Source organism: Uranotaenia lowii, chromosome 2 (genome assembly GCF_029784155.1).
Source record: "Uranotaenia lowii strain MFRU-FL chromosome 2, ASM2978415v1, whole genome shotgun sequence".
In the NCBI taxonomy this organism is placed as follows: domain Eukaryota; kingdom Metazoa; phylum Arthropoda; class Insecta; order Diptera; family Culicidae; genus Uranotaenia; species Uranotaenia lowii.
Genome location: NC_073692.1, coordinates 353731274 through 353754749, shown reverse-complemented (window position 1 = coordinate 353754749; position 23476 = coordinate 353731274). Strand labels below are relative to the sequence as shown.

The window sequence follows — 23476 nt, the reverse complement described above, 5'->3', positions numbered from 1 at the left end:
CTTTGACCTTTCCACCTATCAATTTTCATTTCTGTCTTAATTGCTCTCTAACTAGAATTTCAATTTGCCGATATGCCATAAACTTAGATAAGAATATATCCCAGCGGCGATCAAAATAAGATACCAAAACATTTTTGGTAAGTAGTTGCGATTGGAATGCTGCTTTAAAATGTTTAACCACTAGGACTTATGTTTTTTTTTTCAAGATACCATTAAGGTAATGTAACCCTGGACTTTAAGCTTCAGTACTTTAAGGTTTTTATCTAGTTTGGAGGATTCTGTCCTGAAGATATCGCACCTATAGATTTTAGGCTTCCACACCTCGGACATTAAGGCTCGTGGACACTATACGCTGACCTTAAAAACTGTTAAACTTAAGACCCTCGGTGACCTTAATATACTTGGTGGCCAGATACGCTTGGAGGCTTGAAGATTCAGAATAGCATGAAGACCCCGAGTGACCTTAAAAAATTTGGAACCCCAGGGCTGGTAGCGGTTTGACAATGAAATAGTAGGGACTTTAGTGACCAAAATTTGAAAAAAAGTGACCAAATAGTGACTTTGAGGACCGAAAAAAGTGACCAAATAGTGACTATGTAGAACGAAAAAATAACTTTGAAGTACAAAAAATGTGACCAGTCAGGCCCGTGCGATGGACCCTTCCGGGGGGGTTACAAAATTCAAATTTAGATAAAATTAATAACAATACCAAAAATAAACAATTGAAAAGGAAAGGGTTGTCTTACACCATTTGTCACTCATTTTCAACACAAAAACTAAAAAAATGACTGATAAACAACATATGGAAACATATTACAATGAATGTTTCAAATTTTCGATAAGTCAAGAAAGTAAGAAATAAATTAGTTTCAAAAGAATTTCTTAGCAAATTTAAAATTAAAAAATATCTGAATTCTAAAATAAATGTCAAATCTTGTACAAAACTTAGCATGAATAGATGTTAGGAAAATGATAATAATTGTTAATTTTTATTCATCTAAATTTGGAATTCTTTTCCTCATTTTTAACTGGAAGTTTAGTGAGAAATTCCGCTGTGATTTATTAATTTGAACAAAAAATATTTAATCACGATTTAAAATGTAAATTACCGATTACTGAATAAGAAATGAATATTGAACAGAATTTATTCAATGTTTGATGTTTTAATTTAATTTTATAAAAAGAAGAATATATTTATAATTATTTTAAAAGTGCCAGTTCTAGAAGCCAGACATGAAACCTTTAATAAAGTAAAATCTTCCATGTTCTGACAAAGAAATGTTAGAAAATGAGTAATTATGTGAATGATAAAAACTGATAAACAATTAAAAATAATGACAGGGTTGCTAGCGAACCGGGAAAACCGGGAAAACCGGGAAAAACTTTGGAATTTCATCACGTCACCGAGAAACCGGGAAAAAACCGGGAATTTCGGCACCTCACCGGGAAAATTGACGTTTTTGAAATTTATTCACAAAGTTTCAAAAATATTTTTAGAATTATTTAAAAATTTAAGAGTATTTTTAAGAGTCTCGATACAGATTTATCTCATAATCGCTTATTTTCGTTCATTGGTAAAATATCACTAATTGCGGAGACATATGAATTATCTCGTTTTTTCGCTCTCCGCTTACAAGCATAACTCAAATGATATTAATTTTATAACGAAACTATTATCGACAAAATAAAAAACAAAACTGTACTTTTTTCCTCTCTTAAAGAGGTTTCTACTTAACCAGGTTCTCTTTTATAGAAGGCCAGCAACATACAAATGAATTAAAGTGATCTAGGAATACAACTATTCAATATGTATTTGATAAAAATCCACCTGACACCAGTTGATGCATCAGTTCGAAGTTTTCTGAGCAAGTTTCAATAAAGAAGAGAGAAAATAACACAAAAGTGTTGTTTTCTCTAACTTCCTTGGTCTAGTCAGGAAAACGACTCTAGCTTATTGAGGTATTACACTCTCACTTGAAGAGGTTTAGTAAAATTATTTTATGCAAAAAGCAAATAATTTGGCAGCGTGAGACGTTTTTAAGCAGAGTTACACATCTTTTTCATCAGAAAAAAAATATTGGTTTTTCAATGTTGTTGTTGTTATGTATTTCGTTTTAATTGGTCTGAGGAAGGAAGCATTACATCTCAAGTGTTAAGTTTTTAATTCATTCTACGTTAAGCTGTTGCTTATAGTTTCCGAAATCTAAGGTTTTAACCCTTATAAAAATTAATATATTACATCCAAACAATTAAACCTCAGCCCTGTTTTATATATGGTTTCTATATTTTCACGAATCTTTAGTTCAAATGACTATTACTACAGTTATTCATTGTTTTGTTTAAAAGAATTTTTTTTGAAAACCATGTCTTTGGATTTGTACAAAAAAAAATTAACTGGATTTAGAAAATAACTAAATATTTTCCGGCAATCTGATGATTTTAAGTTTTGTAAGACAAATCCCCATTCAAGTTGATTTTATAGTATGTTTCGATGTATTGTTAACTTTTTTCTATAAAAATTATACTTTTTTCCTAGAACTCTATAGAAATTCTAGAAAATTTATATTGGCTGAAAAGTACTAACATTATAGTTTCAAAATCAATTCAACCGGACTTTTTTATGCAAAATTTTTGAAATTGTGGAGCAAAATAACGATTAGATGCCCAGTTCGTTAGATTTGTTTTAAAAAAATCATGAAAGCCTGTAAATTTGAAACGAAAAGACTACGTATTACAAGACGCCGAAGTGTTTGCCATGATTTCTAATCGGTTAACAAGTTTTGGGATACAATTATTAGTAATTTGAAGCCTTTTATATTGATTTTTTTGATTCGCCATGATTTTAAATCAAAAAACGATTATAAAAAATATCGGAAAAATCATCATTTATAACCGGGAAAAAACCTGGGAAAAACCGGGAAAAACTTTGGAACTTCAAAACGAAAAATCGCTTGCAACCCTGTAATGAGTGCAAAACTTTTGTTATTAACACTGCGTATTAAAATTTATTTTGAAAGTTGCTACTTAGAACAATTTTTCAAACTTTTTAGATTAATTTAAAAATCATGATCGATCCAAAAATATGATTTCATATAAAAAATATTGATAAAAAGTTTTTAAAGTTTCAATCGCAGGTTTTTAAGCTTTGAATTACAAGCTCTGAGTATTTTGTCTCTTTTGATTAAAATATTGGGTCCTGAAAGAACAGAAGGTTGAAATTATGTTTTTTTTTTATTTAAAATTTGAAGTTAAAGGCTTATGGTTGAAGAACACGAAAACTTAGAATTTAAAAACAAGGAAACAATTGTTAAAAATATATCTTAAAAATTTAAAAAGTTTGATTAAAAAAATCCGGCAAGTTGATTATAAAATCGAAAAAAAATGTACAATAAAATTCGGTAGATTTATTTAAAAAATTGAAAAAACAGTATGGAAATAAAAAAGATTAGTTTTTAAAAACATTTCAGGAAGAGTTTTTTCAATAAACATGTTTCATCATAACCATTTTGGTGCTTATTTTTTCAATTATTGATTTGGTAAATAGTGTCCTCAACTAGAAATTTTGTCAAATTCGGCCATTTAGTTTTGGTAATAAAGAGTTTATTACTAGTAAAATTGATAGATAACTGATTATGGAAAAATGTCATTACAAGTATTTTTGACATCACAGCAGACAGTGTAAAAAAAACTTGATTCTATTTAAAGCTCATTATTTCTAAATAATATGTTTTTGATTTGAGTTTTTGTAAAAAGAAAGTGCAGAAACTTCTCTAAAGATTTTAAATTATTTTCATTTCAATAACAAACCCACCGTACGAGGAAAGGTGTGCTCTGATATGTCTAACCTCACTCGAAAAGCGGCGCGTCGAACTGCAGCAAGGTTTTATATTCGATACATTGACCAACCGTATTGACTGTGCTTACATTCTACAACGTGTTAACATTTATGTACCAACGAGAACACTTCGACAACGTCAGTTTCTTTCAATTCCTCACCACCGTACTGCCAATGGCCAAAACCACCCTATTGACAAGTGTTGTGAACTTTTTAATTTAGTGTATAATTTGTTTAATTTTAATATGTGCAAACGTCGTTTTAAAATAGGCTTTAGAAGAATTTCCTAGTTTTTAAGTCATCAGTCTGTACGGTAATTAAACCAAAGACGAAATTGTTTATTGTTTATTGTTTTTTAAAGAATATTTCATATCATCATAACATTTGTTATGACATAAAAGATTTTTTTTCATAAAAAAAAATGGTTCGTTTCAATCTCAATCTTAGTTACACTTCTTAATAAAAACCTATTCTAACTAAAGACGAGATAGGGTTTTTGTATATCAAGTTTTGAGTTCCAATACAAAAGGTTGATTGAACTTAAAACTAGAATCTACAATCAAAGTTAGTTTCAATTCACGAACGTCAAATAATGTCGTAGATCGAAATGTCTCAAGCCAAGGGTGATTCACGCCGAAATTATTTCTGACTGACTGATCAAGTAATTTACCGTTACTACCGTCAATATTAACACGCGCAATTCAAATTACTCTTTCATTGGTTTATTATCGGTGAAAAAAGTGACTTTCGGTGATAAAAGTGACCATTTTTCGGAAAATAGTGACTTTAGTGACCAAATGATGAAAAAAGTGACTTTTTAGTGACTGACCCGAAAAAAGTGACCAAGTCACTAAAAAGTGACTCGCTACCAGCCCTGGAACCCTAAAGGCCCGCTAAGTGGCATGAAGATCATGAACAGCCTAAAAATTCAATGTTGCTTATCTTATTTCAATGGCTTGAAAATCTAGGAAGCCACAGTCTAACTAATAATATTGGATAACTTTGAGACCCCAGGTGAGATTAAAATGTTTTGTAGCTCAAACGTTCTAAAAATGAAGAAAGTTAAACAAACATGATACTAAATTGATGAAGTGACTCAACATAGAGCACAAAGATCGGCTTGGAAAGTTTTGTCTCGCTAAAAACTTGAAGCTTCAAAGTCAATTTAAAACAAATCGCGTCCTACAATTTTTGTGGATGCTAGAGTTTAGTAGAAGGTAGTGTTTTGAAACATATCGTATAAGGCTTCAATGAATCTTATGTGGCTTCCCATCATTAATTGCTCGAAATTTTACGTCTCTCCAGAACATACATAATATTTCTAATGCCCCCCAGTAAAGTTTTTCGCCTGCAACTGAAACTGCAACATTGTTCAACTGACCGTGCACCCACCCGGACGAAGGCCAACGCCAGCATTGCATCGGAATCGCAAATCTAGAAAAAAAAAATGAAAGAAGAAATTTCTGCTCACTGATTCCACTAAGAAAGTTATGCTCTGTTTGTTCGTTTTTATGGAGCTATTTTCTTTAAATTCTCCCCCGTCTTGCATCAGTCCAGGCAGCCAAGCGCCCTCAACGTTTTTTTTTTTTTTGCAAACGCTGATTGCTCTGAAGCTTTGAAGAAGCCGTTTTCTGAAGATTGTCCGAGCGTGAAAATACCCATCTGCCCGTAGGAGGAGAAAAACGGAAAAAAAAAACTCCAAGTTTCATTCGTTTTCCTCTTCGCCGAATGTGTGTAAGCTCTCCCTCTAGTACCAAATAGGACTTCTTCCTAATGTTGTGATTGTGTCCGGGATTTTATTCGTTCAATTTTTTGAAGCTTTTACGAGTTAACTTTTTCGTTTAAAGCTTTTGACCAGCTTTCCTCGTGGGATATTGGAGTATGTTTGTAGCTACACAAAAAAGTGTCCTCAGCGAGTTGACCCTGGCTGGTCGCTTGAATGTTGTTGATGTTTTCCCCAAAGGGTAATGCATTTGTGTCTGGCAAAAGTCCAACGGCAATTTTCATTAGTAGCTGGTTGCTGAAGTCCAATCCATCTAATCCATAACGACTGGTGGACATGCAAATGCTTTCCATCAGCGAATGTCCCCTGCTGCAGTATTCAGGCGAGGACACAATCTGAGTACCTATATCTTTTTTGTCCCTTACTATTTTTTTCTTTTTTTCAGATATTTAATATGGTTTTTTAGATTGATAGATGACCAACATAGTTCTAACGAAAAAAAATGGGACAGTTCAAATGCATATTTTCTAGAGCAATTTCTGTAAGATTACAATTACAATTAAAAAACGGAGAATGACACTTCAAAACCCTTGATTTCATCATAGCGTAAACAGTTAATGTTATCAGTTCTACTTATTTCTGAATTCTATAGATAAAAATCATCCGTTTATCAAGAGGAATGCTTTTGTAAACCTCACGGTAGCGTCAAAGTTTTTAAACTAGATTATCTGCTTGAGCACATACTTGAAATTTATCACCTTAACGTGTACGTCATTCCATTGCTAAAGTTTATTAAAACGTAAATCTTTCAATCATAACCGGAGAATTTCAGTTGACGAAACAATTGAAAACAATGTTTCACTGTTGTGCTATGATTCATCTTCTTTACCTTCGCTTCATCGGCGGTGAATTCCTGTATTTCGAGATTTCTAGACAAGAAATTCGATCTTTAAAATTTTATGAACAAACAATTTATTTTCACGTAATTTACAGTTAAGTTTAAATATAATTTTCAAGACTTGGAATAAACTGAGATATTTAAAAAAAATCAACTGTTGTTCATCTGGCTGTTTCCCATTGAATCTTAACACTTCCTGAAAAATCTAGAAATAAAGAATTCTGCAGTGTTTAATGAGTACATCGAGCCACAAGACATTAGAACTGCTAGGCCTTTGAACCTTCAGAGTTTGATTTCAGGACCTTAGGCTGTAAGTTTCTAGGATTTGGATTTATGGTTTGTGGGATGAAATTAAGGTGTATTGAGATCTTTGACTTGTATGTTTTAATGTCTACAGTATTTATTTGTGTTCTGGGCTCATGAAGTATAAGTCTAAAGCCCTAAAGTTATGTCATTGGACCCAAAATCTTGAAACTTATAGTTTTAAGGGCCCAGGATCTCACGGCTGGAGTTTCCAAAGCGTAATTTTTGGTAAGGCCTGCGCCCAGGGTCAAGGGTCTTTCACTTCATTATCTTTAAGGCCTAGAGCCTACAGGGCTTAAATAAGACTTTGAATCTTGAGGCCTAGGGTCTTAAGATTCGTCATTAACTCCTGGATTTTCACTGGAGTCGTGACCCTTGGATATTCTGGGCCTGAGGTCTTCAGATCCTAGAGCTTTCAGAGTCCAACGTATTTAAGCATATTGTGCCTACACCGGTGGTATTAAGGTTCGAGGTTTTAGTCAAAAGTTTCTATTTGTGGTCTTTAGGAAAGGATTGAAATGACAACGCTAGAGTCCAGTATCTAAATGCTGAAGTCCCCGTTCATAAATCTAAGAAGTGTCGATTGACCAACGATCTTAATGCCACTTCGTTAAAAAACAAAGTCTAATGACACAAAATTTTAAGTCCTCTAAAACTGATGTTATGATGGTGCGTTTCAACACAGTTTTAGGCTTATTTGGAGCTCCTTCAGAAGTTAAAGATTGACTTCTGAATCCTACCTCTGCAATAGATCTCCTCAGACGGTAGCATGAGTAAATTGGATTAGAGGGACAACATGGTCTGGTGTCTTTAGACTGGGGCCATAATTCAAAAAGTATATTTAGACCGAAGACTTCATTGAAGCAAAGTTTTCAAAATGAGCCGTTTGTTAGGTTATGAAATTCCTTAAAACCAGGCACTAGGGTGTTGAGACTCTTATGGCCCAGAATCTTCAAGCCCATAATCGTTGAGCCATAATCTTAGAGTCTTCTGACTCAAGACTTGTGAGTCAAAGATTCTACGGTACAGATTCTTTTGACCCGGGAACTCAGGATCTTGAGATCTGGGTCTCTCATCAAGCCTAAGGGGGGTAAATTGTCAGTTTCTCGGGTCCAACAATTTCGATTTCGTTCAAAACTAATACATGATTTCGAAGAACGCTTTAACTTTAAGGTTTGTATGGAAACAAGCAAGCAATACCTTGTCCAGCAAAAACATCCCTTTAAAGAATTTACAAGTTTGCACAAAAAAACAAGGGGTTCGGTTTCAAGGGATAAACAAATTATGTTCGTTTTTTTAAACAAAATTTTAAATCTTTCCATACCAACCTTCAAGAGAAGATTTACTTGTGAAAACGTTACCGTAAACTCTGCAAAAAAAAACCATAGATGAGTTTTGAACCAGAACGATGTTTTTAAGCACCAGAAATTTCAAAAATAACCACAAATAGACTCAGTCTAACGCACAAGGGCTTCAGGTCCAGAAACCTAATGCTCAAGATGTTCATTTATAGATAGTTCTGGTCACTCAGTGGATTCAGACCCTGGATCATTTGAGCCTGGGTCTATAGGCTCATGAACTCATGAAGGCCCAGCAAAGATATTTAACCTTTCAAAACCGTTCAGGTCAATGTGACCTGAAGCACATCTTAATCATCATTCCAATATCTAAAACTGAGATGTTTCAGATACCAAGTATGTTCTATGGAAATGATAATCAAGTTAACGGAAAAAACAAAAATTTGAATTTAGAAAATCGGTTTACTTAGAAGTGATATACAGTAAAATTCGGGATAGAGGTTAAAATTTACAACAGATAATTAAGGTTGCCAGATTGCCCGGTTTCATCCAAGTTTGCCCAGATATTCAATACAAGATTTGAGAACAGTTCGGCCTGGCTCTGTTGCCCGGATTTCATTGAAGAAAGGCTGGATTTATTCACTTTATTTGGCAAATCAAACAATAAAAACCAATTGTGTCGTAATTTTTTTTAAATTATGCCCCCAAAGCAATATTTTTTGAGCATATTTTATAGAAAAAAATCAGGAAAGGTTTTTTTGGAGCCTAAAATTTAATTTAACATTTATGAGCTTAGATGAAGTTTTTTTTCTAAATTTTATTCTTGATTTTTTGTTGAGTAATTTTTGGATTTTGAACAAATTTGCCCGAATATTGCCCGGATTTTTAGTCGTCCATTTTGGAACCAAATGCCCGAATTTTACAAGGTGTCAGTGTTAACGTTTCGGATTTTCAAAATTGAATTTTGAAATAATTGAAAATTTTGATTCTTCCTGGACAAATATTGGATAAGCTAGCTAATTTGGTGTCAGCTAGCTGATTGACCTTTTTCGTTTTCCTGTTTGTGATGATATATCGAATTCGTCCAGAAACGCCAAACGAAAAGGGCGCAGAATAAGGGCCTTTTTCCCGGTTTACCCGATTGTGCTTTTAATTTTTTCTTGGTTTTGAAATACCCAGATCAATACGTCCAAACATCGGATTAAATATATACCGAAAAAGAAGATATTTCATACATTTTTATTGTGAAAACGGGGCGAAGACTTCAAATCCTTCCTTTTCCGGTGGTAACGAGATTGAAATCTATTTTAAAATTAATATAAAACAGAATTTAAGCCTGTGAATAGTTAATTACACTACACAATAATATTTCTGGAAACAATCAAACAAGTTTACTTACAAATAGCGCATTCGAGAGACGATTTTCGGTGACGATTGTCTGTACTGAATTTAATTTTCTAGATTCAATTTTCAAAGTTTGATATCTAGGTTAAGTTTTATTTCAGAAGCTGGTACAATATTTCAGAGTCCAATTCTTAATCTGGATATTAGATTTCAGAATAAACTCAAAACTAGTTTCTGTTTACCTTATTACAGTACACTATTATAATGATTTGAATCAGATACCAAATTCTGAATTTTGATTCCAATTTCCGAATGATGGATTTAAGTCGGAATCCGGTTTGATGCGAAATCTGAATCGAAATCCAAATTCAAATGTTCTATATTGAAACTGCATCTGAAATTTGGATTCCTTAATAAAAAATTTTCAATTTTAGTTCTTTATCTTGCACATGATATTGGTATTTTCCGTATTGGATTCCGTAATTCGTACTTTTAAGGTCTCTAATTTCTAAGATTAAAAACTCAGGCTTAAAAAATCTAGGAAATCAAAGTCCGTATTCTAAGAGATCAGGTACCAAAGGCTGAAATTTTTAGGACCACAGTTTCAAGGCCAAAGGCGTTCAGGACAACGATTTGGGGCTTAATTTTTAGGACCTGAGTCGCTAGAGTCTGGGTCTTTGGGGCCTTGTGAGTCTTTATAGCATTGTGGGTCTTTGGAACCTTTTGGATTTCAGGGCCTTGTGAGTCCTTAGAGCCTTGTGGGTCTTTAGGCACCTTGTGGGTTTTTGGGGCTATGTATTTAGAACTAAATACCTAGATGATATAATAATAAAAGCTACTTAAGATCACTAGGTCATCAAGTATGTGTAGACCATCCACATGTTTTAGGGCTATGTGTGTTTTTGGTGCATTGTGTGTCTTTAGAAGCCTTGTGGGTCTCGAGGACTTTGTGTGTCTTCAGGGTCTTGTATTTTGGGTCTCTGGGGTTTTGTGGGTCTTTGATGCATTGTGGGACTTCATGCCTGTGTGTGTCTTTAGAAGCCTTCTGGGTCTTTAGGGCCTTGTGGATTTTAAGAGCCTTGTGGGTCTTTGTGGTGTGTGTCTTTGGGGCTTTGTGGGTCTTCAGAGCCTTGTAGGGCTTAAGAGCCTTGTGAGCCTTGTGGAGATTCAGTACCTTATAGGAATTTGAATTATTTAGGGTCTTTGTGGTACTGTGCGTCTTTAGGGCCTTTTGGGTCTTCAGGGCCTTGTAGGGCTTAAGAGCCTTGTGAGTCTTTAGAGCCTCGTGGATATTCAGTGCCTTATGGGTATTTAGAGCTTTTCGGGTATTTTGGGCCTGTGAGTCTTTACGGTCTTGTGGGTTTTTAGGGTCTTGTTAGACTTTAGGGCCTTGAGGATCTTTAGAGCGTTGTGGATCTTTAGGGTTTTGTAGGACTTTAGGATTTTGCGGATCTTCAGGGCCTAATGTGTCTTGTAGGCCTATAGGACATGGTTCCTTAGGACTTTGTGGCTCTTTAGGGCTCTGTCTCGAGAATTCACCGCCTGGGTGATGAAATGAGAATTTCTATTTAGGATCATCAGGTCATCAAATATCTTAAGGCCATCCACAGTCTTAGACCACCTTAATAGCGGGTCTGTGAAATTACTCTCAGAATCGATAAAATAACTTTAGTAGTGCTGTTTTTCAAATATCAAAGGAAACATTTTAATTTTTATGCTTCAAGAAAAAAAAGTTTTGTTAAGTCTGTAACAATTTGCGAAATATCATCGAAACATTCATTCAGAAGTAATCTGAAGTAAATATACACTTCAATTTTTTTCGAATCCAGCATATTTAAAATGCAATATACTACTATAACTTAGTTCGATAAAATTCACAATAACTGCGTTGCCAATATACTGATAACTCCGTTTCATCAGTAGGTAGGGTAGCTAATTTAGGGTTTTCATTATTCCACTCTTCAAATCAAATTAGATCATCATCATCAGCCAGTCAGCCAGACAGCCAGGGAGGTGAAGCCTCTAGCTAGCCTAACGCGTTTAGCCATTTTGAATTAGCCATTATAATAATTGTTGTGGGTATCTCAACCAAAACAACAACGGCAGTCACCGCAAAAAAAAAATCACCCACCCATTCTTTGAGGGAACTATTTTGCATTTTCCGCCCGGATTACCAATGCGGTCGAAAATATGTAGGCAGTCGCGCGTATTTACGCGATTCGCAACTTTGTGCCGCGTGCCTTTGAGTCGCTTCTTATCTCTGTATCAATTCCATTGGGTTGGTTAGTTCCATTGAACGAAATATCGATTCATGCAGCTCAATGTGTGTGTCCGTGAGCGTGGTGCACAGTAATATTTTCTGGTTTGATATGGGATTCAGTGTTATCTGTAAACACTAGGTAGATGTATAGCAGTATAGCTATATCAGGTATGAAGAGTTGAATATTTTACTGTTTAGTCATTTGACACTATTTCAAATAAATGTTAGAATTAGTTCAGTTTTGAGTTAGTTTTATCTAGAAACTTACATTGACAAACATTCTAAATCATGTATCATAGAAATATTGCTACAGAAAAATTTGCAGCACATTTTATCCATGCTCAAAAAACAAATGGCTAACCCGAAAAAAAGTGTAAAGTATTTAAAAAATGTCTTTCTTTACTATTGAGAAATGTTATAGTAGAAAAGTTATTTTTGATAAAAACACTACTTTGCAAAAACTCGGTTTACATACTTAGATAATGTTCCTTCCAATTCAAACCATTATTGAGTATCATTTTTTATCACAAATTGGGGACGTTTATATAAATACCAACAAAGATAAAAATCAATTGTCGTCGCCAATCCCTCTAATTGTACCTCTCAATCCGCTTGATTGTTTCTTTAAACGCTTCAACTATGATTGCTGCTGGTTGAGCTAATATTTCCTGTGTACCGTTGTTGGCCAACGAACGAGCCAATTAGCCCATTTGTTAAAACCAAAAGGAAGCAAAACAAGTATTAAAATACTAATTAAATTTCTCTTGCTTGCTCTTGCTCTACCGTTTCTTCAAACGACTATAGCGTAAGTCAGCTCGCCTCAGATTTTTCCACAACAACGCTGGGATGAAAGTGAATCGATTAAGATCGCATTCTTTTTTGCTCCATTGCGTCAGGTGTCTATGTAATTGTTTTGCCTCTTGATTTCTCCCATACCGTGCCCATGGGAACTGGGTAGTTTTCTTCAATTGAATTACAAATGGTTCTGTTATAAAATCGAAGGCATATTTTGAAAACACTGGAGGGCAAATTCTAGAAATGTAGGGGAATTTTTTTTCTGAAAATCACATGGACTTATCACTGAAGATGATAAAAAATGGCTTCGAAACGTTGATTAGCACAAACATTTTCATCTATGATTTAAAACATGTAAAATCGATAAAAACCTCAAACTTTTGAAAGGCTTTCAAGCAGACTTCTTCCTTTACCAGTGGACAATAACCCGTGGCAGGGTAATAAAACGTGCATCAAAGTGTAGCAAATTTATATGACACACAGCGGGTCCCCCGGACTTTAAACTAAAAAGCGTAGCAGGGAATCCCTATGACCATCAATTTCCGTCGTCGTCGTCGTTGTTGTCGTTTTTGTCGAGCAAATCGATATGATACTTTCTCTGGGGAGTTGCTTTCATGTGGTCGACCGGCTAATGGCTAGCCCTACTGTTGGTGGAGCACTGCGCCAAAAAATCGCCGAGACCGAGGAGGTCAAATTTCATTACAGTTGCCAGTTGCCCGGGTAGTTTCAGGTATCAATCAAAACCGCCACCCATAATTAATGGCAGGCAAGAGCTTGCTCCTTGCTGGAGAGGCTACCCAATAAAGTTAAAAGTAATTTAATTCGGCAACAGTACAGCACTGTCGATTTTATTTGCTGAAGAATATATTTGAGAAGAGGCTTTGATATGGACTTAAATAGTATAACTCGACATTAAATAAAGATTTAATGAAAGCAACACATAAAATAATCAAAAAACCTTGTAGGATCCCTGATGATGGTGTTAACAGACACCGAAACGTCGGAATTAAATAAATCTTGTTAATAAAAACAATTTGGACTGTTTTGCCGTAAATAAACACATAAATTTTCCGAAAACCAAACTTGAACCCCTATATATTTCAAATATGTTTAAATCCTAACAAGCTAAGACTTAAGGGTCTTAAGGATTTATCTAACAAATTAACTTCAGTTTTACGAAGTCCAAGGAGTACATCCCTTAAATATCCTTTGATCTAACGAAACTGTTATTCTTACAAGGTCACCACCCTCGGCCCTTCAAGACCCTCGGCCCTGAAGACCCTCGGCCCTGAAGACCCTCGGCCCTGAAGACCCTCGGCCCTGAAGACCCTCGGCCCTGAAGACCCTCGGCCCTGAAGACCCTCGGCCCTGAAGACCCTCGGCCCTGAAGACCCTCGGCCCTGAAGACCCTCGGCCCTGAAGACCCTCGGCCCTGAAGACCCTCGGCCCTGAAGACCCTCGGCCCTGAAGACCCTCGGCCCTGAAGACCCTCGGCTCTTAGAGATCGTCGGCTCTTAGAGATCTTCGGCCCTTAAAGACCCTAAACCCTAAAGATTATGGACCTATACACCCTGAGCCCAAACAACTTTTAGTTTAGAAACAAAAACACAGGGTCTTAAGACCATGGCCTTGGGCTTAAGTCATTAGTACTCTTGAAATAAAGCAATCTTTCATCCTGAAATCTGCGTTTGTTATTATACTAAATTCTAGTTCAAAGTCACTACGATTATGAAAACTACGATTATGAAATGAAATCAGGATAACAATCCCAAAAGAGTTACTAAAATCAGGCGCGAATTAAGCTTGAGGATCAGGTTCAAGATTCAACTTCAGGTCAAGGGTCAGCATTAGGAGACGGGTTCGAAAAACGTGATCCACGGTCAGGATTAGGATCATTATCCTGGATGAAGATCCAGGATCTAGGATCAGGATCCACGATCAGAATCAAAAACAGAATCCTGAATCAGAACGCAGAATAAGAATAAGGATCCAGATTAAGGTATCAGGATGAGCATCAGGGTCATAGCTGAAATTCTAGATCAGAATCAAAATCCTGGATCCAAGTTCAGGATCCGATACCTTGGTTCTGATCATGACTCAGGATCTAAATGTAGAATCAGAATAGGTATCAGAATCCAGGATCAGAGCCAAGATCCACGTTAAGGGCAAGGTTTGTGTTTAGACAAAAAAAATCTGGCTTCTGTGATTTTACCTAAAAAATCTTTTTCCATTGTCGTCATGTCGATCTGCGTTTTTTTTTATTTAACATTTGAAAAATTATTTGACATAACTCATTTTATCATACTCTTCCAATTCAAAGTTAATCCAAAATTTATATTGTCTTATAATATTAACTTTGGAAAAAAAAGTCAAAAATTTGAAAATTCTGTAAAATTTGTGAATATTTCTAAAATTCTCTTTTCTGTGACACAGATTCTGTGATGAAAATTTGCCCAAAACACTGTGAAATTGTAGATTTTTCTGTGATTTCGACAACCTTGGTTAAGGGTCCAGGATCAAGATAAAAAACTGAGATGGGGATCCATGATCAGGAACCAGGAAACAGAATCCAAAATCATAACCCAAGATCGAGATCAAGGTTCAGGATCCAGGATTAAAAAATCTAGCATCAGGACCAGAATTGAAGTGTTCTACCCGGAATTTCCCGATTGAGAATAAAAAAAAGAGGAATTTCCGAATCCCGGGAAACGATAAAAAAATCCCGGGTTTTCCCGAAGCCAATAAAAAGTGCTTGATTACTACAAAAATTCACGATCTAAATTGGAGAAATTGAGCAAGGAAAATTACAGTTCTACCTTGATATATGGCTTAGATTGTATAAGTGAAAACAATTTCCATAAAGAAACGTTACGAACAGAATTTGAATGTTCTATTTTGCAACACTAATCATTTTGAACTTCCGTTTTGCAAACTGTAGACAGTAGCAAAATTATCGGCAAAGAAATGACATATTTTGAAACAAACGGTTATCTGAAAATTTCCGAGATTTGATGAATAAACTGAAGACTAGCTAACTAACTTCTATCGATAGTGAAAAAACTTAATTTTTGCAGCGAGAGTCAGTCGAGTTTGTAGGTTAAAGTACTTAGTTTTTGGGTCTTGGGTTTTATAATTGCTAATTGAATTTTTGAGGCATCAAAAAAGCTTGAAATGATTTGCAATACTTCTATCTATAATTTAAAAATTAGCACATAGATAAGGTCACGAAGGACCCGTACGAAGAACCCGTCCATGGGGGGGTTTGAAATTCAAATTTAGCTAAAAATAATAGCGATACAAAAATAAACGTTAAAAAAGGAAAGGAATTTCTAACACCGTTTCTCACTCATGATTACCACACAAACTACAAACAATTGGACTGATAAAAGAAAAAAAATCAAATCATTCACAATGAAAGTTTAAATTCGGTAAGTTGAATTTTTTTTCAAATTGATATTCTTTATTCTGAACTAGAGATTTCTTTCAAAAGAATTTCTAGGATAATTTTAAATGAACGTTTCCAAAACACAGAGCTTACAAAAAATCTGAATTCTAAAATAAATGTCCAATCAGGTAAGAAACTAACCATGATAAGTTGTTAGGAAAATGATAGTAGTTATTACATAATTATCATCATAATGATAACTATGATGATTATTAATTCATCTTAATTAAAATTCTTTTAGAATTAGAACTTAGGAGATTTTATTCAATAATTGATGGTTGGATTCAATTCTTTGAAAAGAAGAATAGATATATTCAATATTATTTGAAAAGTGCCAATGAAAGAAGTCAGAGATAAAACCTATTTATAGAAAAATTTGTTATAAAAATAAATGGCTTAAAAACTAGATTTTTTAAGTTTAAAATAATAACTGCATATTCAATTACACTTACAAGAAAATATTGGGAAATGGGTAATTTCGTGAATGATCATGAAAACTGATAGAAATTGAAAAATAAGCAGTTCCAAGTTACCAAAAATATTAAAAGAACAAGACAAATACAAAGTTAGTTAACATTTCGCATTAAAATTAAGTTTAAAATGGTAACTTCAAACCATGTTTCATACTTTTTAAGATTAATTTGAAAATCATGATCGATTCATAAAAGACGACTTCAAAAAAAAAATTAATGATTTTTTTAAATTTTCAATCAAATGTTTTAAAGTTTAAAATTACAAGCTCTAAGTATTTTATCACTTTCGATTTAAATATTGGGCCCTGGAAAGAACAGAAGGTTGAATGTTTTTCTTATTAAAAATTAGAATTTAAGGGCTTTTGCGTCAAGTACAGGAAAAACAAATTATTTCTTAAATCTAAATAGTACGACTAACAAAAATCGGCAAGTTAATTAATGAATTGGAAAAAAACGGTGAATGAAAAAGTTAAGTTTCTTAAAAAATTTCAGGAGATTTTTTTTAATAAACTTTTTTATCATAAGAATTTACATAATTTAATTGATGGCTCAAGGCAACAGCATTTTGGTGCTTATTGTTTTAATGATTGATTTGGTAGATTTTAGCGTTCTGAACTCGAATCTTTTATCAAATTTGGTCGAACACTTTTAGTTTTGGTGATAAGGAGTTTTAAATGTATCAGTTTTAAGTAATATCAGACATTGATAACTGATTAAAAAAACATCTGATTCTGATTCTGTTTATCATACTTCATCCAATTAAGGGCTGATATTATGATGAAAATGATACATGATCTCAAGAATGTAAAATTCAACACTTTGAAAAATGGAAAGATTCATTACGAGTATTTTTGACATAACTGAAAAAAGTGTAAAAAGAAACTTGATTTCATTTAACACATTTGTTGAAAGTTTACGCGTTTGCTTAAACATATCTAAAATTCAGTTTAGCTTAAAACTTCTTAAAAATTTGATAAATGAGAAAAAGTTAAAAAAAAAACATAAAACTTCTATAACCTTTCTCGCAGAACTCAAAATTACTTGAATTCTAGAGGAAAGTTGATAATTCATTTAAAACTTTTATTTTTGAATTGTTTTTGATTTGAGTTTTGAATAAACAGTGCAAAAATTTCTCAAATACTTTTTACTAATTTTCAAAAGTCATTTCAATAACAAAAGTTGATAGAAATATTGCATATTCAGATTCAGGGTATCCAAATTAGTTGAAATCACCTTTTCAATTCATTGCACCTCAGAAAAATGTAAATTATGTGGCCTTGTTTAAAATATGTGTTTTGTTGAGCATTAAAAAAAACAAAAAACACGTAATGAAATTTAGTCGAAATTGGTTTTTTGAAGAATCTTCCATATCAGCATAACATTTGTAATGAAATTAAAAAAAAATAAATACAAAAATGTTAAGTTTCAAACTCTGTTGTTATTTACACTTCTTAATAAAAACCAATTCCGAAGACGAGGTAGGGTTTTTGTATGTCAAGTTTTGAGTTCCTATACAAAATATACGCCGACCGTGGCCTAGAGGATAGCGTTCAAGTCTTCTAAGCCAGAGGTCATGAGATCAAGTCTTGGTCACGGCAAACAGAGTACTCTTTCTGTGGGTTGGTGGTGTTAGCACTAGTAAAATGCTAGCCATTATATCCTTGAAAGATGTACGCTTAGTCTTAAGTAGAATTTAGATCTCTTCAAAGAAACATGAAGTTTCACTGAGATCCTATATGTATTTGTTCGTTAAAAAAAAAAAGAATAATTCAATTGCAATTTAGAATCTAAGTTAGTTTCAATTCGTGAACGTCGAATAGTGTCGTAAGTGATTCAAGACTAAATTCCGCCGAGGCGAGAAAAAATTCTGACTTGCTTGTTAACTCTTATTTTCAAATACATTTTAAGATCAAGTAATTTTCCGTAACTGCTATCAATATTTTACTTGGAAAAAATCTTCATGTGGGGGGTTTAACCCCTAAACCACCTCCCCCCCCCCCCTCCTCGCACGGCCTTGGATAAAGTTTCGTATGCAGTAGAGTATTAAAATCTTTATTTTCAATTTTTCCCGGGAACGCTTAAATGGCCGGGAAATGGACACTCTCATCAGAATCTGGGACCAATATCTAGGCTCTAGATTGAAATCAGGATCAAGAATGAAGATCCGAGATCAGGATCTTAACTAAGGATCAGAAGATCAAAGTTCCATAATCTCGAATCAAAATTCAGGATAAGGATAAGAATTTAGATAGTGATTATTTATGATTCATTATTATGATTATGAGAAAAAAAATTGGGATGAGAGTCAAGTTACAAATCAAAATTTTAATCTACTTAGTTATTGATTAGTGTCAAGATTAGGTTTAGGATGAGGATTGGAATAAGAATCGTGATCATGTTCCGAATCAGAAACAAGGATTCGGCATCGAAACTTATCAGCACATATTTCAAATGGTTCTTGTAGTGTTTTGAAGTAAATTGAAGAAGTTGTCTGACACGTTTTCAACACTCATGGAGTGTACTAATTTGTAACAAGAAAAAGTAAATAACTTTTGGTCCAAACTAATACCATCTCATCTTTAAATAAAATTTGTTAAATTTGTTAAAATGAGGCTTGTTCTGCAACCCTTAACAGTTTTCTTAAAATCTGTTGTTATTTTTTTTTGTGTTGTGAATTTAAAATTTATTATCTCGAGTTAGAGGACAAATCCCGGACAAATGACCAAGCTGGTAAAAATTTACTCTTAATAAACAAAATAGAATAGAACAGCATCATCTCAAGTTACTAGGCTATGTTTAAGTTCAATTACCCTACATTCCTTCTAAAAAGACCGGAAAACAAAAATTCTTCTTACCTTTTTTTTTTATCGTAGATCAACAGAACGTTTCTGTTTCAGTCCTCGGCAGCAAAAAAAACTCGTTTCTTTGCTTAATGAAAGCGCGAAACCGCGTTCTGCTACTGGTTCTACAGATAGGGGATGACGAGAAACCAGTTTGCAATCCGATAACTCTGAGACAACTCTCTTCACAACACAAATCTCACAGGGGGGACCGGCTTCAATCACTATTTTACTCTTTCTTAGATTTTTTTTCTTTTAATCCCACCAATTATTCGAGGTCAATTTGTAATTCTATGGTTTTCCGGTTGTGACCTCTCTTTCATAAAAACAAGATCCGTTTCCGCTTGTGTTGCTTCAGCTGATTGCTTATCGCTTGAGGAACTACTACACCTTGTCGTTAACTTCACACTAGCTCAATAGCTCGTAACTCCCAATAGATTATCACCCAATCACACAGCTTCTCGGATTAGCTCCGCGGTCACAACCATCTATCTGTGCGTGATTTCAACAACTTTTGGACCCAAGCCAAAACTTGAACAGCATCAGAAAAAAAACCACTAGAGGCACACTCTCACAATGAACTCCCCCTTTAGCTAGTAATGCATATTTTACATCGAAATGTATTACCTCATTCACGTCGCCGCTGCCAGTCGAGCTGAACTGAAGCAAGAGAGAATAGGAGTAACAGACAAAAAAGTGCGATTCAATTCGTCGTTTTTTCTTCACTGTGACAACGAAAACAATCACTTTTGCAACACTCTCTACTGAAGTGCCCTGCCTGCTTCTCACTTCCGATGTCACGACGATCTTTCCCCTTTCCTTTTGGGCGCCACAATTGGGTATCTGCTTCTGCTATCTGGTTGTCTTCGTCAGAGATGTCGTTCTTCACTACCTACTTGTAGGAACCTCAACAAACCAGCTGAATCGGTTGCGTGTCGATTGGGTTCCAAAACGAAAAAAAATCACTCCCCACAAACACTTTACCGCGGGTATATTTTTTCCCTTCGTTTTATCTCTCACTTTTCTGCTCTGCGGGTCTTCCCCTGGGTGAACCTTCGACGACGACGACGGAGATAAGATTGCAAGCGCTTGATAACTAGGCAGTAGGAGGCAGCTCCTCCAATGATCAATTCTTCCGGATTGTGAACGAATTGAATGTGGAGAATTCCAATCACCTGCGAAAAAAAGATAAAGACAAAACACAATCATTAGAAGCGTGCTTTTTGAAGCAGTAAGAAGGGTTTGAATGAGCTCTGGAATCGTTCTTGAATTGTTCAAAATCGTAATGATTATGATTAGGCTTTGAAGGACTTGGATTTTAAATTTTTTTTTAAATCCACTTTTTTTAACACGGAACATACCTACATCTTTTGAAGTATGACAAATGCTAAAACAGTCAACCCAAAGAAAGCGTCTACAATTGATCTCGTGTCTTCCTTATAAAAGACTGGAGATTTATCCATTTTTTCCATTGTCGATGGTGAAAAATGGCAGAATAAAAAAAAAATGCTCTAGAATTTTGACACCGACTAGCTGGAAAATCCCGTTTCTTTAAAGATTATCGATAACATTTATTAAGATCAACTGACAAAATTCCATATACAAACTACACATGAATTACTTTAAGAAAAGATATAAAAATAATTTAATACACAATTTCTACAACTAGGTTCATCATCTTACAAATAAAACTGAACATGATTTTATTTTTAACTTATTACTTGTGGTCAAGGGTGTTACATACAATGAGCAAAACAAGAGATGTACCACTTTGTGTTTTGTTTGTTAAAATATAAAATATTGAAAATCATCAAAAAAAATTCTGCAATTTGTTTTAAATTTTTCGACGGATAAATCAAGCATAAGTTTACTTTTTTTGGATGAAGCAATTGCGTTGAAGACCAAAAATATAAGAAAGGGTAGCGAAATATAGAGCCCAAGTGTGGTTTAACGAAAAAAATCACAGTTTTTGAATTCCAACTTTTTTTTATCCTAAATTAACCAAGAACGCTTGTTTTATCATTTCACGTAATTTTAATGAAGAAATTAAGCAGTTTGATGAAATCTTATAGCTCAAATGTCAAATTCCTTAGTGCTAGAGTAAATATATTAAAAACCCCTTAAAACCATTGGAACACTAGAAAACGTCTAAAAATGCGGTCGTCTATTCAAACTGTTCCTAGAAGCATTATTATTCACTTTTACATAGTAAATTTTAAGAAATAATTCTGATTTTTATAGAAAAAAAAACTTAAATGTTACTACGATAGTAGAGAAAATAAAATCGAACCTTATTGATGCATTTGAAATTAGTATAAATGTGTTTGGATTATAAAGAAGGTAAATTATGATTTTTTAAAGTATTGTTCTAAAAACCAGAATAAAAAAAATGGACCCTTTATTTAAATTAAAAAAATCCTCATAAAAATAACTAAAAGTATAAAAATATTGCATGCTGATTTATTTGTTTATTTGTGACACTTTACAACGTTTTAGTATTCGTGTTAATAATGCATTCTGATTGAATAACAGGAAAAAAAAATAGAAATTAATTTTTCAGCCCGTGAACACAGATAAAATCCTAAAAGTTCAAAATTGTTGCATAAAATGCATTATTTTTAAATTCAGTTTATATCATTGAAAAATTTGTAGATCTCAGAATTATGTACATTAGAAAAAAAATTGTCAAAATAGTAAAAAAAAAACTAAACATAAGCTTTAAAAATCAAGCTAGGAATAAAATACGTACAAACATTTCAAACAGAAGGCGAAGGAGAAGTAAGCCATGGCTTTTGGGCAACCTACGCGTAGTTGTTTTGTCCTTCAGAAATATTAATTAAATTAAAGTTAAACTAGAACTTTTTTTTTAGAACTCAACAGTTAAAAATGATTAAATAAGTGACCTGCGGTAGTTTCCGGAGTGGTTTGTGCCTTGCTAGTTGTGAAGGAATCTAAACGACAACCAGTCCGGACTAAAGGAAAAGGTTTTCTAGTCGAAAACAACGAAGACTTATTTGGTGAGATCCAACCTTTTCTAGTATTTTAAGCGTTCATATGGTATAATTTTCCGAATAGTATTCTTCACTAATGAGATTGGTGTAACAATTTTAAAATTATGTTGTAGATATTCAGGAAATCCATATGAAGCATTTGGTAGGGAACTTCTCGCTTTATTCCAAGCTTGCCGAAATCACAGATAAAATTTATAATTTCACAGAATTTTGAGCCAATTTTCATCACAGAATCTGTGTCACAGAACATAGAATTTTGGATATATTCACAGATTTGACAAAATTTCAAAATTTTTGACGTTTTATTTTTCAAAATTCCATTGTTTATGTCAACTAGCTGATTTTACCCGGCCATCCTCGGGTTCACATAAAATATAAATCAAAATGAGTCGTTTGACTTTTGAAATTTTGATAGCTTTTTGTTCATCATCATAGCAAATTTGACAATGTTCGGTATTGTAAGCTTTGTAAGTTTAAATAGTCTTCTTAAAGTTTTAATTGGGATTATTTACAAAGTTTATCTTTTTCATAATAGGTGTGCTAATAGAAATTTGAAATAATTTCCCTTGAATCAAAAATGATCTATTAGATCATTAGATTATTTATTAGATTTATTAGATTATGAGATTACTTTTGTTTGATTATTTTTTCATTCTATCACGATAAACATTTCAATCTGAGATTGCCAGGTTGCCCGGATTCTTCTGGACTTGCCTGCACATTTGACTCAAAATTTGAGGAAAGTTCGGTCCGGCCCGGTTGCCCGAATTTCGTTGGAAATAGCCCGGATGTATTCATTTCTTTTTTAAAATGTATCATGTAACTAAAATTAAATTATTATTCCTGTCAAAAAGCTAATACGATACGAAGTTACAGTATTCGATAAAGTTGTTCAGCGGAAAATTTCCTTTAGGAATTTCATAAATTGGCACAAAAATCATCAGCTGGCTCGGTCCCACAGACGAAACAAAAATGATGTTGATTTTTCAGTACAAAATATTCAATTTTCCTATACAAAACAAAAAGTCTAAATTTACTCATGCAAACGTTACTTAAAAATTCTGCAAAAAATCATGGATGAGTTTTGGACCAAGACGAAGCTTTTTAGACCCCAGGGTTTGAGAAATTCAAAAATGACCCCAAATCGACTCAGTCTAATAGATGAGTTTTTTATATTAGATATAAATTTAGGGTAAATATCCTTGAATTGCATAAATATGATTAAATTTTCTAAAGTAAAATGTAAAAAAT

General features: G+C 33.7%; 1 long non-coding RNA gene across 2 annotated transcripts in view; it reads right to left on the bottom strand.

Moving 5' to 3' along the window:
- LOC129748381 (uncharacterized) overlaps window positions 1-23476 on the bottom strand; it is a 133175-nt gene that overhangs the window by 82426 nt on the left and 27273 nt on the right. For both annotated transcript variants that reach the window (XR_008737715.1, XR_008737714.1), the window contains exon 2: window positions 19230-20389. This is a non-coding gene — a long non-coding RNA (uncharacterized LOC129748381). The remainder of the gene's footprint in view (window positions 1-19229; window positions 20390-23476) is intronic.